Source organism: Megascapheus bottae, chromosome 1 (genome assembly GCF_031878675.1).
Source record: "Megascapheus bottae isolate mThoBot1 chromosome 1, mThoBot2.hap1, whole genome shotgun sequence".
NCBI classification, from domain to species: Eukaryota; Metazoa; Chordata; class Mammalia; order Rodentia; family Geomyidae; genus Megascapheus; species Megascapheus bottae.
The window spans coordinates 76,743,256-76,757,864 of NC_143509.1; the positions used below are offsets into that span (position 1 = coordinate 76,743,256).

The 14,609-nt window shown below is 33.2% G+C and overlaps 1 long non-coding RNA gene across 1 annotated transcript; it reads right to left on the reverse strand.

Annotated features, from left to right (window-relative positions):
* Nucleotides 1-2,676: 2,676 nt before the first annotated feature.
* LOC150069496 (uncharacterized) lies at nucleotides 2,677-10,972 on the reverse strand. Its single transcript, XR_016535517.1, has 3 exons — nucleotides 10,953-10,972; nucleotides 10,663-10,797; nucleotides 2,677-2,820 (listed from the first exon to the last, which is right to left on the reverse strand). It is a non-coding gene; the product is annotated as an uncharacterized LOC150069496 (long non-coding RNA).
* Between the last annotated feature and the right edge of the window lie 3,637 nt (nucleotides 10,973-14,609).

Below are 14,609 nucleotides of genomic sequence, written 5' to 3' on the forward strand. Positions count from 1 at the left end.
CTAACATATTATAAAAGTTTTTCATTAAGTATATGCTATGTATTCATATTGTCCTATTGTATAACTTCTTAGACATCATTTAAAAATAATCTAGACTTAAAGCAACAATAACTATGTTCCAATGGAACAAACAGTAATGCCATTAATCTGTACACAATCATTCTAAGGTGTTTAGAGAAATTTTACCTTTTCTAGAGTTAAATTAGCAAAGAAAAGAAATCCTACTGCACAATTCTAGGTAGTGAAGTTAAAATGTTAAGTTTAGACTTTTCTCTTCTAGACAAGCTCCTATGGCTCCGAGTTATCCTGATTCACTCACGTTTCCTATTCATGTTCAGAGAAGGACGAAAACTAAAATGTTAATTTATGTACATGTGAAACCTAAAAAATTCTACCAGAATAATAATGTATGAAAATAGAATAGAATTCCATTGCACTCTGTTAAAATTCTTGTTTATGTAATCTGACATTAAAAAACCTTCAGGAGGACAATTTAATTGCATATTTCTTCCTATATCCTTCCTGATAGAATTTAGTCTATTATTGTTTATTGTACTAGAATTTTTAGGTATTTCAAAAGAAATTTACTATCACTTAGTACTTCATTAAATTATTAGAAAAAAATCATTTAATTTCTAAATCTTTTTTTTAACTTTTGAGTCTTCTATGATAGATTAGAGCCAAGTTCCTACTCCAGACAAATACAACTGAACAAAATAAAGAGAATATTTTAAAATATTTAAAACATTTAATGATAAAAACTTGAAAGTTGTAATAGTGAACATAAGGAGAGTTCACAGAGTTTAACTAGAAAACATTAAACAATTCTTCATAGGTAGTTTGCCCATTCCTAAATAGAATGGGAATAAAACAATCTAGGAAACTGGGTTTCTGAGGATTTCAGCATTTGTAATGAGTTTTTGAAAACATAAGGTACAGAAAACTGAGCTCAAATATATGTCTTCATTCTCTTCATATTAACTTATAAATTCCTAAGCTGCTAATGATGAAAAGGCAAGAGTAACAGAAGAAAGAGCCAAAAACAAAATACACTAAGATTAAAGAAAGATATCAACAAGAAATAAGATCTAGTTGAATTTTATGCTATTCTTATTGCTCTCTCACAGTAATGAAGTGCTCACAAATTTTTGAGCAAATGTGTTTACTATTCATTGTGTTATTTTACAGCAATTAAAAATAATCTATTACTACTTTTAAACCTTAAGTTAAACTCAAATTTTTTATGAATCTTTTCACTCCCACAAGACCAAAAGCCCAACTGAAAATGAAGATAATCATGGCAGTCGCTCTTTGGAATTAGCATGCACTATTTTAAAGCCACATGTTGTTATCAGTATTCATATACCCACTTTGGACATTTATGCTTGTATGTTCTCATGTCTATATTGCTTCATGTGTTATTTACTAAAATCAGCAAAAGTGGGATTAATTTTTATAAAATTGAATTCTAAGTCAAGCTTTATTTCAACATGGAATATTTGCACCATTAATTTGGTCAATTAAAGGTGACCAACTAATTAAACAGAATGAAAGAAAGAAGACATATTGATGACTAAGTTTATGAGTTTGCTTTAAAAAGGTACAGTCTCCTATCAGATGGCTCTGAGAAAATTCTGTTCTAAGTTGAATTTTACAAGGTCTAATAAAACACATTTAGAAGGTAAAATGATCAAGGCAATTTGTAATTTAGGTAACAAAATAAGATCAAGTTTGTACACACATATATATGTCTAGTATGCATATATATATCTTACTAATTTCAAAATTCTATTTCAAGTTTCTATTTTTATGACTTACTTAGTACTTACATAAATACCACATAAACAAATAAGCTAATACATGATGCTAAACTAAAATGAAAGCCGATGGAAGTTAGTTGTTTTATTTTTTTCATTAGGAGTAACATAATTTCTGAGAATATGAAAACCAATTAGTGTGTACATTATAGAAATGGTAAATACACTTCCAAAAAAGGCCAAAACATCATTGTGATTGCAATGAGGCTTGAGAACATTGCTATGTCATTAGGGAAATTTGAATATCAGTCAGCTTAGAAGAAAATGTTTAATATATGCAGTGATTATACATTTCTCACAGTATGTAATTATAACAAAAATATAAATGATTCTTCTTGAAAGGAAAGCTATTAGATATCATAGTTTGGGATTTAGGTGCTATTTATTCTTTTATATGATACCCTGTTATACTTACATGAAACTTATTATTTGCCTTGAACATATTAGAGATTAATAATTTCTTTTTGTACAGACAGCTAAATAGAATTTAGCGTTCTTATCCACAAGAATGTAATCAAATTTCAGGAAAGGTAATGGAAACTGAAAAACATTCTGTAATCAAAAATTCATGGCAGTATAGAATTCCATTATGTATATGTATCACATTTTCCATTCATCTACTGAAGGCCATCTGGATTGATTTGATGACTTGGAAAAAATCATATTAATAAAGTAAGCCAGACCCAAAGAAATATAGGCTCCATGGTTTCCCTCAATTGAAATAATTAGTATATGTCTATGATAGTCCTAGAAGAGGGTCACATTAGCTTAATACTTGTGAACATATGACCTTATAAGATGATTCAAAGAGAAATGAACTCCAAGATAGGGAAACAAGAAGTTTTTCTTAGCTGTTGTGATTAACAAGAAGTTTTTCTTAGCTGTTGTGATTTATAATGTTCTGCATGAAGTTATTTCCTTTTCCTTTTTCTTTTTCCTTTAGTTTATCCATGGTTGTCGCTGTATTTGATTGAGGTGTGCTGTATCTTGTAGATACTTTTATCTGAATTAGGGAAGGGAAAGGGAACAACAAAATAGTCAGAAAAAGGACTAATGGTGAACCAATGCAATAGAGAGACTCAAAAGACAATATATCAGAAATGAACTTTACAACTTAAGGAAGAGGAGTTTGGATACAGAAAACTGAGAGAAAAAGAAGGGGGGTAACAATGTTCGACAAGAAATGTATTCATTACCTTATGTATGTAAACTGTGACCTCATCTTGACAATAAAATTAAATTACAAAAAGAGAAAATGATCATATCACAAAAATAAACTAATGGTAATTTATTTGTTAGGCTGATGTAAAGGAAAAAGCATTCACACATATATGAACACATTTGCATATACAGATAAATACTGAGAAATTTTAAATTAGGTACAAATAATGATAAAATATTTTGTAGTCAGAATCAAATAGTATTGCTATGGTAAATGGTTATTTATAAAGAATCTGTCTTCCAAAACTATATATTTATTTAACTAGTGTTAAAATGAATGTATTGTCTGGTCTGAGAGTTTAGCCAATGGTAGAGTGCTTGCATTAGCATGCACAAAGACCCAGGTTTGATTCCTCGGTACCACATACATAGAAAAAACTCAGAAATGGTGCTGTGGCTCAAGTGGTAGAGCCTTGAGAAAGCCCAAGGACAGTGCTCAGGTCTTGAGTTCAAGGCATAGGACTGGCAATATATATATATGTGTGTGTGTGTGTGTGTGTGTGTGTGTGTGTGTGTGTGTGTGTGTGTGTGTGTGTGTTGATACATTAAATTGTGAATAAGCATATGAACTATTACAATAAAAGTCTTCTGTTTATTTTTGTTCTTAAGATATTTGCCAGTGTCTTACTTGACTTAGAAGATCCAACATGAATCCTGGCCTTTTTTTTTTTTAATCCCTCCAGGTTCCACATTTCTCTTTCCCCCTACTTCTGTGTATCCCCCTACTTCAGATATCGTGGTGCACTGAAAAATTCACAGAACAAAAGCATTGAAAAAAATCTATCTTCGTTAATCTGTGAATTATATAGTTCCATTTACACATTAATTGTAATATATTATCTGTGTACATATACATATATGTATGTGTATGAGTATATTATTATGTCTATCTCTCGATACTGCTGTCAATTTCCTGATCATTTTATTTGTTGTGGGGCTGATTCTGGAGCTTAAACTCAGGGCTTGGGCAGTGTTTCTGCTCTTTTCCTTGAGGAAAGCACTCTGATTTTGAGTGATTAATTAGAGAAAAGTATCTCATGAACTTTCCTGCCCAGACTAGCTTCAAAATGAACTCCTCAGATCTCAGACTCTTGGATAGCTTGATTCTGAGCATGAACCACCAGTACCTGGCTAGGTACCAATATTTTTATGACTATTCATTATTCATCTATATTGTTAAATTATACTTCTCAAAATTACAGAAAATATTTTGATTGTTTATTAATTGAAAATAAAGTTAAGAGTAAAAGATAACTTTATGTTAAATTTTTCTTATTAGACTCAAATATTTTCCCAAAAATGCATAATTGAAGCAATTTTGAGGAAAGTGTAGAAAGTATGGTTAATTCTAAATGAAAGAGTACTTGTTAATCTAGAAAATAATGTCATTATTCAGGTGTTATGTTTATCTGGGTATTGGATATTTGAACATGTCCTAGTAAAATGCAGGCATAGTAAATTAAAAATAATCTATACTTCAATTAAAATTATTGGCAATAATTATGTGAGACTTGATGAAACTTCATATGAATCAAATTGTAGTGTAAGAGATGAAAAAATCCTTTGTTAGAATGTAAAATGTGTATGTAGCTGTTACCAAGGTTGTGAAAAACTTTCATTCTTATTGATGTGCTTCTATTATTATTAAAGTTGTTTAGAACAATGAAAAATTATAATCATAACCATAGAAGTCCTATGAAGGGAAATTACTTTTATTTTTTCTAGCTTAATACAAGTCTTGCGAAGTACCTCATAAATAGGCAAAGGGAAAGATGCTTTTTGTTAGATTAGGACTACAGAGATGGTGAATTCAGTTATTTTATGCTGGTTAATAGCTCTTTGTAAATTCATGAGACAATAACATGAGAAGCATTTAACCATAGTTGATATTGGCAAAAATGGGGAAAGTATTTCTGAGTTGTTTACAAGAAACTGAAAACTAGAGTTGTTTCACTGAGATTTGTTTAAAGCCTTTTATTACCTTTTAGATTGTGATTGAATTGGCCGTTGTTGTAATAGATGTTCATTAACATGATATAATTATATGAGTAAATTACCTCTAAATTAATCAGGGAAATGGATGTGGGTGCATCACGTGTCATTCATTATTCTTTCCATATTATTAATAATTTCTTCCTTCTAAAATATCTTGGCCAATCTTAGGCTAATGGTATAGAAATATTTCATTTTCAAAGACACCTACAGAAACTTTTAAAAGATTTCATTATTTTTGGAATCTATTTTTTTTATTTTATATTGTCTCCTATCATGTTGATTGAAAAATCCTTTGTACTTTGATAGATAGAAATGTCTGTTTCTTCTGCTAGGTTGCTGCTTTGGCTTTTTTTTTTTAGGGGGGGCATGGAACAAAGTAAAGGTAAAAATTGGTACTGCTTTTCTTTCTGTCTAACTAATCTAATAAGCTCTAAAAATTTAGAGCTTATCTTTGGGGAATTACAAATTTATTTTATTCATCTACTCTTTTAAAAATTCCTCATCTTTCTCCTCCCATTATTATTATTCCTTCTTCTTCTTCTTTTTCTTTTTCTTTTTCTTCTTCTTCTTCTTCTTCTTCTTCTTCTTCTTCTTCTTCTTCTTCTTCTTCTTCTTCTTCTTCTTCTTCTTCTTCCTCCTTCTTCTTTCTCCTTCTCCTCCTCCTCCTCCTCCTCCTCCTCCTCCTCCTCCTCCTCCTCCTCTTCCTCCTCCTCCTCCTCCTCTTCCTCCTCCTCCTCCTCCTGTTCCTCTTCCTCTTCTTTCTCGAACTTAGGTTCTTGGAAGTCTCCATAATGTTTTTTGTTTGTTTGCTTCTTTCTTACTTTGGGCTCAAGGCTAATGTTCCTCCACTTGAGCCACAGCACCATTTACAGCTTTCTGGTAGTTAATTGGAGATAAGAATTTTATTGATTTTCCTTCCCTAGCTAGCTTTGAACCACAGTCCTCCAATGTCAGCCTCCTGGGTAACAAGGGATTACAGGCACTAACCACTGGCACCAAGAGGAGGCAATGTTCTCAGGGATGGGGTCTGTGATAGGCTATTGCTATAGCAAAGTGAGAATCAGGCTTTTAGGTGCAAACTTAATTTCTATGCAAATAAATGAGGTAGGAAAATCAAAATTTGGAGTTGAAATATGTGGAAGTTTTGCAAGACCAAGCTAAACTGTGTATGCCACCTAGTTATTAAGACAGAATTAAACCACTCAGGAAATTCTACCTGAAGCCTAAATTATCAAACACTGAACTGAAGTCCCTCATAAAACTAAATCTAGATTTTCCCTAAGACCTAGCCATAAAATTTCTGGGCATGCACCCTGAAAATCGTAAGCTGGAATATGATAAAGACATCTGCATAACCGTGTTAGTTGCTGCACCGTTCACAATAGCCAAAGTATGGAAACAGTCCAGATGCCCCACAATACACAAGTTGATCCAAAATATGTGGCAACTATACACAAGGGGATTTTGCACAGATATTAAAAGAATAAAATAATGAAATTTTCAGGGAAATGGATGGAACTAGAACAAATCATGAGGTAAGCCAAGCTCACAGACACAAATGGGGCATGTTTACTCTGATATGCGAAAATTACATCTAAAATATACTAGGTTATGCCAAATTATACAGGATCCTTGATACCCACACACAGTGAGCCCCCAAAATAATACCCTTAGGAGAGAAGCACAAAGGCTCAAGGCCTAAATGTCTCTTCAAATTAATCTAAAATACTACACATACTGAAACAAACTCCAAGGTATAGAAAAAAGAGACCTCTTTTCCTCTTTCTGTTTCAGTATGTATATTGTTTTATGTAAATCTGAAGAGGGACTTACAAAGAAAATAGCAAATATGATGCATATAAAAAAGTAAAACAGGCATGACCAGTTTCCTGTGACAGGCCAGATGTAAGATACATCAGAAAAAAAAAAGATTTGAAAAGTATATAAAATTAACTTGTTCCTAATAGATAAATAAAAAGTTTAAACAGGCCAATGCCTATCAATGAATGAACAAAATATATAACATCCAATAGAAAACTATTCAGATATGAAATATGATATTTGATACAATGGAACTTGGAAAAGGTTTCACTAACTGAAATAAACTGGTCACAGCAGGCCAGTTTTTAAGATTCGAGTGATGTACAAAGTTCACTGTGCTTTTCGAGGAACAGGGTTACAGTATAAATACTCCCAGTCACTGAGCTAGTAATAACCTAGGGAGGCACAAGTTAACAGATAAGTTGTTCATTTAAGGATGCTGAAAAAGAAATCCTAAATTGTGCCTGGTGATACATAGTTTCACATAACAATAAATATACTAAAAACAACTGAACTGCACATTTTCCCCTGGAACCTGTAATCAATGCAAACTGCATCTCAATATAATTGTTACAATATATCTTAAGCATTTCTACTTCTTTATGGTCTGTAATACCTTTCTTTAAAAATATTTTGATTATCCCCATGATGTCTCTCCACAGTATTTAAAGTGCTTTTTAAATTACTGTTCAATAAATCACATCACATTGGTGCTTAACACATTTCATTGACTTCCAATAACATCAAGAATGGAATGCAGTCTTCATAAAATAATGATGAAGGTCACATTTGATCTCACTGTTACCTAACTTTTCCAAATGTCATCATATCAACTCACCCTCCAACTCTGCTCCCCATGTGTGCATTTTACTTTCCAAGTCTTTGAACACAGCATGTTCTGTCTTCCCACACACTTCCCTTTTCTGGAAATCTTCATATACACATAAGCTTTGTTTCACGTTCTTAGCATTTCTTTGAGCACATAATTTAATTTTCCTTCTTAGGTTCTATTTTCAATCTCAAAAATTTACTGGATTAATAAACATTTTTACATTTGCCATTACTTCTAAATATCTATTCCACGAACTGGTAAAAGAAGACAATTCATAGTCTATTCATATGTCCTTTCAAATACTAGGGACAGGGGAAGGGAAACAGAGGAAAAGAGGAGAAAGTACAATTGAAAGAATTCAAACAGATACATTTCTAATAGTAAACATACATAAAAGAAATAAGAGAAAAATGCACGTATATTTGACTATTAATATTTTTAGTGAATTTGAACTAGGTCCAATTAAGAAAAGAGAGAAGTAAGTTCTTCCTCCTATAATACTCAAGCCTATAAGCTCCCAGGGGAAAAAATTACCAGTATGCTTCCTTCCATTAGGATATATTAAACAAATTGTGACATCTCAACTACTTCTTTTTTTTACCTTTTCAACCCATAGTTTAAAATTAAATAAAATCTTCACATGTAGAACATGATTGAACTCATGTTAAAAATAAAGATATTCACTTCAGTTGGTTAACTATTACCATTATTATTTTGATAAAGAATAGAGATAAAATTAAAATAGACATTTTATTTTTGTATTTTACCTTTTATTATCTGGTTTTTTTTGTTGGTTTTTTTTGTTGTTGTTGTTGTTTTTTTGCCAGTCCTGGGCTTGGGCTCAGGGCCTGAGCACTGTCCTTGGACTTTCTCAAGGCTAGAGCTCTACCACTTGAGCCTCAGTGCCAGCTTTTTTCAATGTATGTGGTACTGAGGAATCGAACCCGGGTCTTCGTGCATGCTAGGCAAGCACTCTACCATTAGGCCAAACTCCCGGCCAACCTGTTATTACCTTATTGGGTAGTTGTACCAAGGGTTTTCAAGTCAATATGGCAGTTTATGAGTATATTCATGTAAATAGAGGTGATCATGAAATGTTCCTTCTTCATGTAAAAAGAAAAATACACCAAAGCTCAAAGAGTATATAAAAACTTAGGGTACACTGAAGAATTAAATTCTCACTTGAGGACTCTTATGGGATTGTAAAAAGCTGAGGGTTGGGGGCTGATGGTTTGGCCTAGTGGAAGAGTGCTTGCCTAGCATGCATGAAGACCCAGGTTTGAGTGTGATTTCTCGGTACCACATACATAGAAAAAAAAGCCAGAAAGGTGCTGAGGCTCAAGTGGTAGAGCTCAAGCCCAGGACTGACCCCCCCCCCAAAAAAAATATATATATATGGCTTGCTTAAACATTCAAAATGATTTGCTCCCAAATGACTGTTTACAGAGATTTCAAAATGCCTGTGTGTCATCCCTTTCATAGATAGTCTATCTTCTTTCATGATAATTTACTTCCTCTAGAATCAGCTCATCAAAAGGTCTTTTGAAGGCATTTCCATGCAGAACTGGCTTCACCAGAAAGAATTGCTTGTCTCTGCTTCTCCAATTCTAGTCTTAAACCCCCTGGTAGAGTATGTATTTCCTCCCTCACATTCAGCCAGAAGGGGATATAGAGATCAATCTAATGTTCCACTTGAGTAGTATACCTTATGCATTTCTCTGAAAATAATTGTACCAAAGTTTAGAATCTCTTTATGCACACACTATTTGAAAGCATCTCAAGAGCAACATACACAGAAAAAGCATCAACACCCTTCCTACATCCCTAATAATTTTTGTACAGTGATTTGAATATCTGTCAATACCAAATAAATCAAATTGTATATTTTTATGTGAGGAAACAGGGCTAAAATATTGAGGAAAATTTCAAAAGAAAAATTATTCTTTTAACTCAGTGATTTCAAATATGATTCACTTATACTTGTTAGGGAGATTGATTTATTCATTTTGTAATTCTACCTTCATAATTTACTCAAAGGATTCATGGGATTTATTAAATAAATATTTCTATAGTTACATTGTCATACTTTGGTTTTGTTTAGAAGTTTTAATGTATAGCTTTACAAGTACACGTACATTACGTTAGTGAGTATGTGAAAGAAAAATGTCATTGAGCTAAGTCATTCAACCTAATATTTCTGCTTGGCATTTTGCACCATTTTAACTTTAAATCTGATATTTCACAAAATATTTTAAAAATAAATGCCCTGTATATTACATGACTTCTGTAAAGGTTAAATGCACAAACTTTCCCTTTTAAGGTGATTCTTGAATTGGGAACAAACTTACTCCCTTATTTCATAAATGTGAACTACAATACATGGTTCATTAAAAGACCTACAATCATTTCTGCTTTTAATGCTTTTCTTTCAATATTTAACATAAAGACCTCTGCTTTACTCCCACATTTGGGAAATACATTTTCATGGACGGATGTATATAGCAACCAATTATTAAAATTTCCCTTTTGTCATCAACCTATTATGATCTACTGTTTCATAAAGATTTAAAGCCAGCTAGTAGGTTGAGCTACAGACACTCATTCTTCCAAATGTCCACCTATGGCCTGTCACAAGAGATAAGATGTCAGAGAGGATTCTGTGCTGTTTCTTCCTATACTGAGTAAATCCACATGTCAACCAAGTATTCAAATGGTATTATAATTCTTTTCATGTAATTAATTAATTTTAGAAAAGTAGAAAGAATGTTAGATATATCAGGCTAAATAAATGAGATGGTTTTTGTTGTTGTTGTTTTGAGAACTTAAGAGTTCTAGGATACTGACATTGGAGATTATACTTATGTAATATAATTAATTTCTCTAGGTTTTGACAATGAGTATAAGGATACATAGTAAATCATCCTACATCCTTAAGTGAACAGTAAAACCTCTATATTTAAAAGAAGGTATCCTTACCTTTACTATGTTCTGAACAATAAAAATAAAAATAACTTCTTTTACATATATGACACCTGTGTGGATTTGATATGTTTGTTCTTATTTTCTTTTATACACTGACTGGGACAACTCTGACAAGGTGGAGATGTGTCACTGTGAAACATAGTTTGAAAACATGGTTAACATTTCACAGGTTAACTTTCTTATTGCCTACCCAATTAATATAAATATTGCTAGGATAAAAATTTAGCCAAGTGTTTTACTAGTGAAAATATCAGTACAAAATAACTCCTATGAGTCTGGCTTACTTCTCTTAATATGATTTTTTTTCTAAGTCTCTCCATTTCCTAACAAATGGGGTGATGTCATTCTTTCTGACAGCAGCATAGAATTCCATTGTGTACAAACACCACATCTTGTTGATCCACTCATCAACTGAGGAACATCTAGGTTGGTTCCATATCTTTGCTATGGTGAATAATGCTGCAATGAACATTGTTGTGCTAGTGGATTTAGTATGCCCTAGTTTCTGGATGGTTGGGTAAATGCCAAGTAGTGGAATTGCTGGGTCATAGGGAAGCTCTATGTTTAGCCTTTTGAGGCACTGCCATACTGCTTTCCATAGTGGTTGAACGAGTTTGCACTCCCACCAACAGTGTAGTAGTGATCCCTCCTGGCCACATCCCCTCCAGAATCTGTTGTTATTAATTTTCCTGATCCTGACCATTCTAACGGGAGTGAGGTGGAATCTTAGCGTAACTTAGTCTCAATGGTTTCCCTCATTTGTCATAATCAGTAGAAACCTTGGGCTCTACTAGCAGAGATTTGCAATAAAGCGAAACCTTGATACATAAAGCCATATAGTATGAAGCTAATTGAAAGGACCTCCAGGATATTGAAACAAAAGCCATATAATGAATGATTGTTGTCCTTAATGTACTATGTTATCTCTCATCTCTTTTGCTGTCCCTTGGTTATATCATATTGTTACAGTATCTTACTTTGTTATCTGATATATTGGATATATTTGTATTTGGTTATTTTAAATTGGATAGGGAAGGGGGGGAACCAAGATGGGGGGGTGGGGAGAGGGTAATGGGGACCAAGACATGTGAAAGGGTATCAACGTATGTGAATTAATTACAACCGCAGATCTTTGTTTCCAAATTCAAAATAGTTAAAATAGAGCAATTTCCCTTATCTATTTGTATATAAATTGATATATTCTGAATATATTTTGATGAAATATATTTTAAAATATTTGCAAACAATAAAAATATAACTGCTTATAAAAATTAAAAAGTATTGGGCAAAGTATAAAGTGTTCATATATTATAAATAGTATATACTAGATGACTATACCAGTTATAATTAACTATACAGTTAATTATATTTAATTTATCTAGATAACTATATATCTAATAACTACATATATATATGTTAACTTGATAACTACAGATAATATTGTAGTTTTGATATTATTTTCATTATTTTTACACTGAACTGTAGTCTCTCTCTACCCCCAGCTAAACCTTTTCTAAATCCAAGTACAAAGTAACAGCAGATGTTAGAATTCTTACTTCCTTAAAGAAAATATTTAATTACTAATACTGCCCCCAAAGACCATGGATTAAAAAAGCACCATGTTTATGCTCTTGCTAATGTAACATATCTATACTTTTGATGAGTATCACATATATGAGTGAGGACTGAGAACATTGGTGCTGATTTCATTTTTCCACTGGGAAATTCACATGGGAATACCTCTCAGTCATCTCACCTCAGGAAGCCCATGGAAAACACTTGCTGTTTGTTTGACTGAGATAGAAGCAACTCTGAAAAACCTTTCCTAACCAAACAGCTGGAAATTTATTGCTTTTGCACTTTTCTTAAATAGCTTTCACACCAAGTCTCATCTCTTTCTAAGAACTTCCAGAGAGAAATTCTTTATTTTGAGTAAAGAAACCATAGAACTCTTCACATTTACTTACAAGGGCAGCGGAGCATTCTTCCAGGGGAGCCTCAGTCTCAGCGACCAGTGCCTGAGCAGAGGTGGCTGAACCACAGAGGCAACTCAGAATGGCAGCCACAATGGGGAAGAAATAGGGAGGCAAATCACCAATGTTCTCCTCTTTCTGACCTGCAGGGCTACTCTTTTCCACATGGACTCATCAGGCATCTGGCCTGCAATGCCCCACAGGCAGAGAGACAGAACAGTTTCATAAAATTGCTCAAGCTTTCTATCAGAAAAGTGAAGGTGCCTGTTCTCCAAGATCCCTTTCCACATAATTGCTTGAAGAAGTCCACTTACCTGCTAGCAGTGCCCCACATCTGGGCCCCAGTTGTTGGGGTCCTTCTTGGACATCTAGGAGGGGGCTAAGATGGTGACAGAGCCCAAGAATAACCCTGGGAACACAGACTCTGGCGACCAGACTCTCAGTGCAGATCTAACTTTAATTTAGAAATCATGCTCGCTAAATACAGGTCAAGCGGTGGCCACAAAGTCAGCAAATAGAGACATCCCTGAATGCGACCATCAGCCAATGTTTTCCTGAGATATACCCCACTCGCCAGGAGTATCTGGAGGATCCTGCTCCAGGAGGGTGGGTCCGGACTGCTTGCATCACTGAGTGTGTATGTCCTGAAACATAGGTGGCAAGCAGCAGGCTCCTACACCACTAGCAAGGAGTCCCCACATATATATGATCAATTGTTTAGATATATCTTCATGATCTAATTTACATATGGATTACAATGAAGTTTTAATATCACACTTACTTGTTTTCAGAGACTGAGTCTAGTTTTGCTAAAATGATTTATTATATAACGCACAGAAAGGCACTTATTTACTTGATAGACTATAGAATAATTTGCCTATTATTATCTGCTCAAATTTACCAAAAGAAATAAGTCCAACATGATATATAGCCCTAGGGAAATACATGAAGATCTTATTTAGCATATGTTCTAAAGCTTAGTAGTATAACCTTAAAGTAAAATAAGTCTCAAAACAATCAAATTGTACTGCAATCACCAAGGAGATTTTCTGTCATTCAGCTCTTTGTTGGCACAAAGACATCCAATGAAAAGAAAAAAAAATCAACTCTTTTGAAAATAAAAACATCAGAGGACATAAACAATTTGGAAACATGTTTAAAAAGCCCAGCCTCGCATCAGGGAAATTATAAAGATAATTTTACATGAATGCTATTGCAGGTGGTAGATATGAAAAGGCTTAGCATTCTGATAGTTACAAGCAAGAAATAGTATATTCACAAGACTTAGAAAATAAACACAATCTGAGACTGCTGTTTCTTTATAGTTATAATTGCAATTTGCCTTAGATGAAATTTTATGAAGATATGTTAAAGGTAAGTATCAGATGGAAGAATAAACTACATCATACATGACTTTAATACATCCTTTACCAAAATTTGAATTTTGAAATAATCTCTACATTTGCTTTTATTCAAATTAGTGTTTTTAATATGAGCTGTTACTATTAACTGACATAGTTGTTTTCAATCTCTCATTGATTCCCTTCTTTGTGCTAAACCATCTGTTATGAACTTAGATTTATTTATAAAAACACCCTCTTCTTGGTCAGTGACAATCAAAATTTAATCTGTAATGGCATTGCATTCCTCTTTACGATCCCTGTGGAGAGGGAAGTCTCAAGTTGACCTTCATATACCTATTTAAGGAAAGCTATTATTGAACTGCTGAGGTTGATAAGGTAAGCTAATTCCACAGGTATAGTAAAACTAAAGAAGAGGCTAATCATATTTGAAAAAGGGTAGGTTTATTCATTCAACAGAAATTAGAAAAGAGCAAAGCAATATGAAGGATGATGTTCTAATTTAGGACAAGATAAAAGGGCTCAAAAAGGGTGCAGTAGGGCAAAATCCTCTACAAACAAACTTTTATTATAATGTATATATTTCCTCTAAAGAGGAAATAAGAAC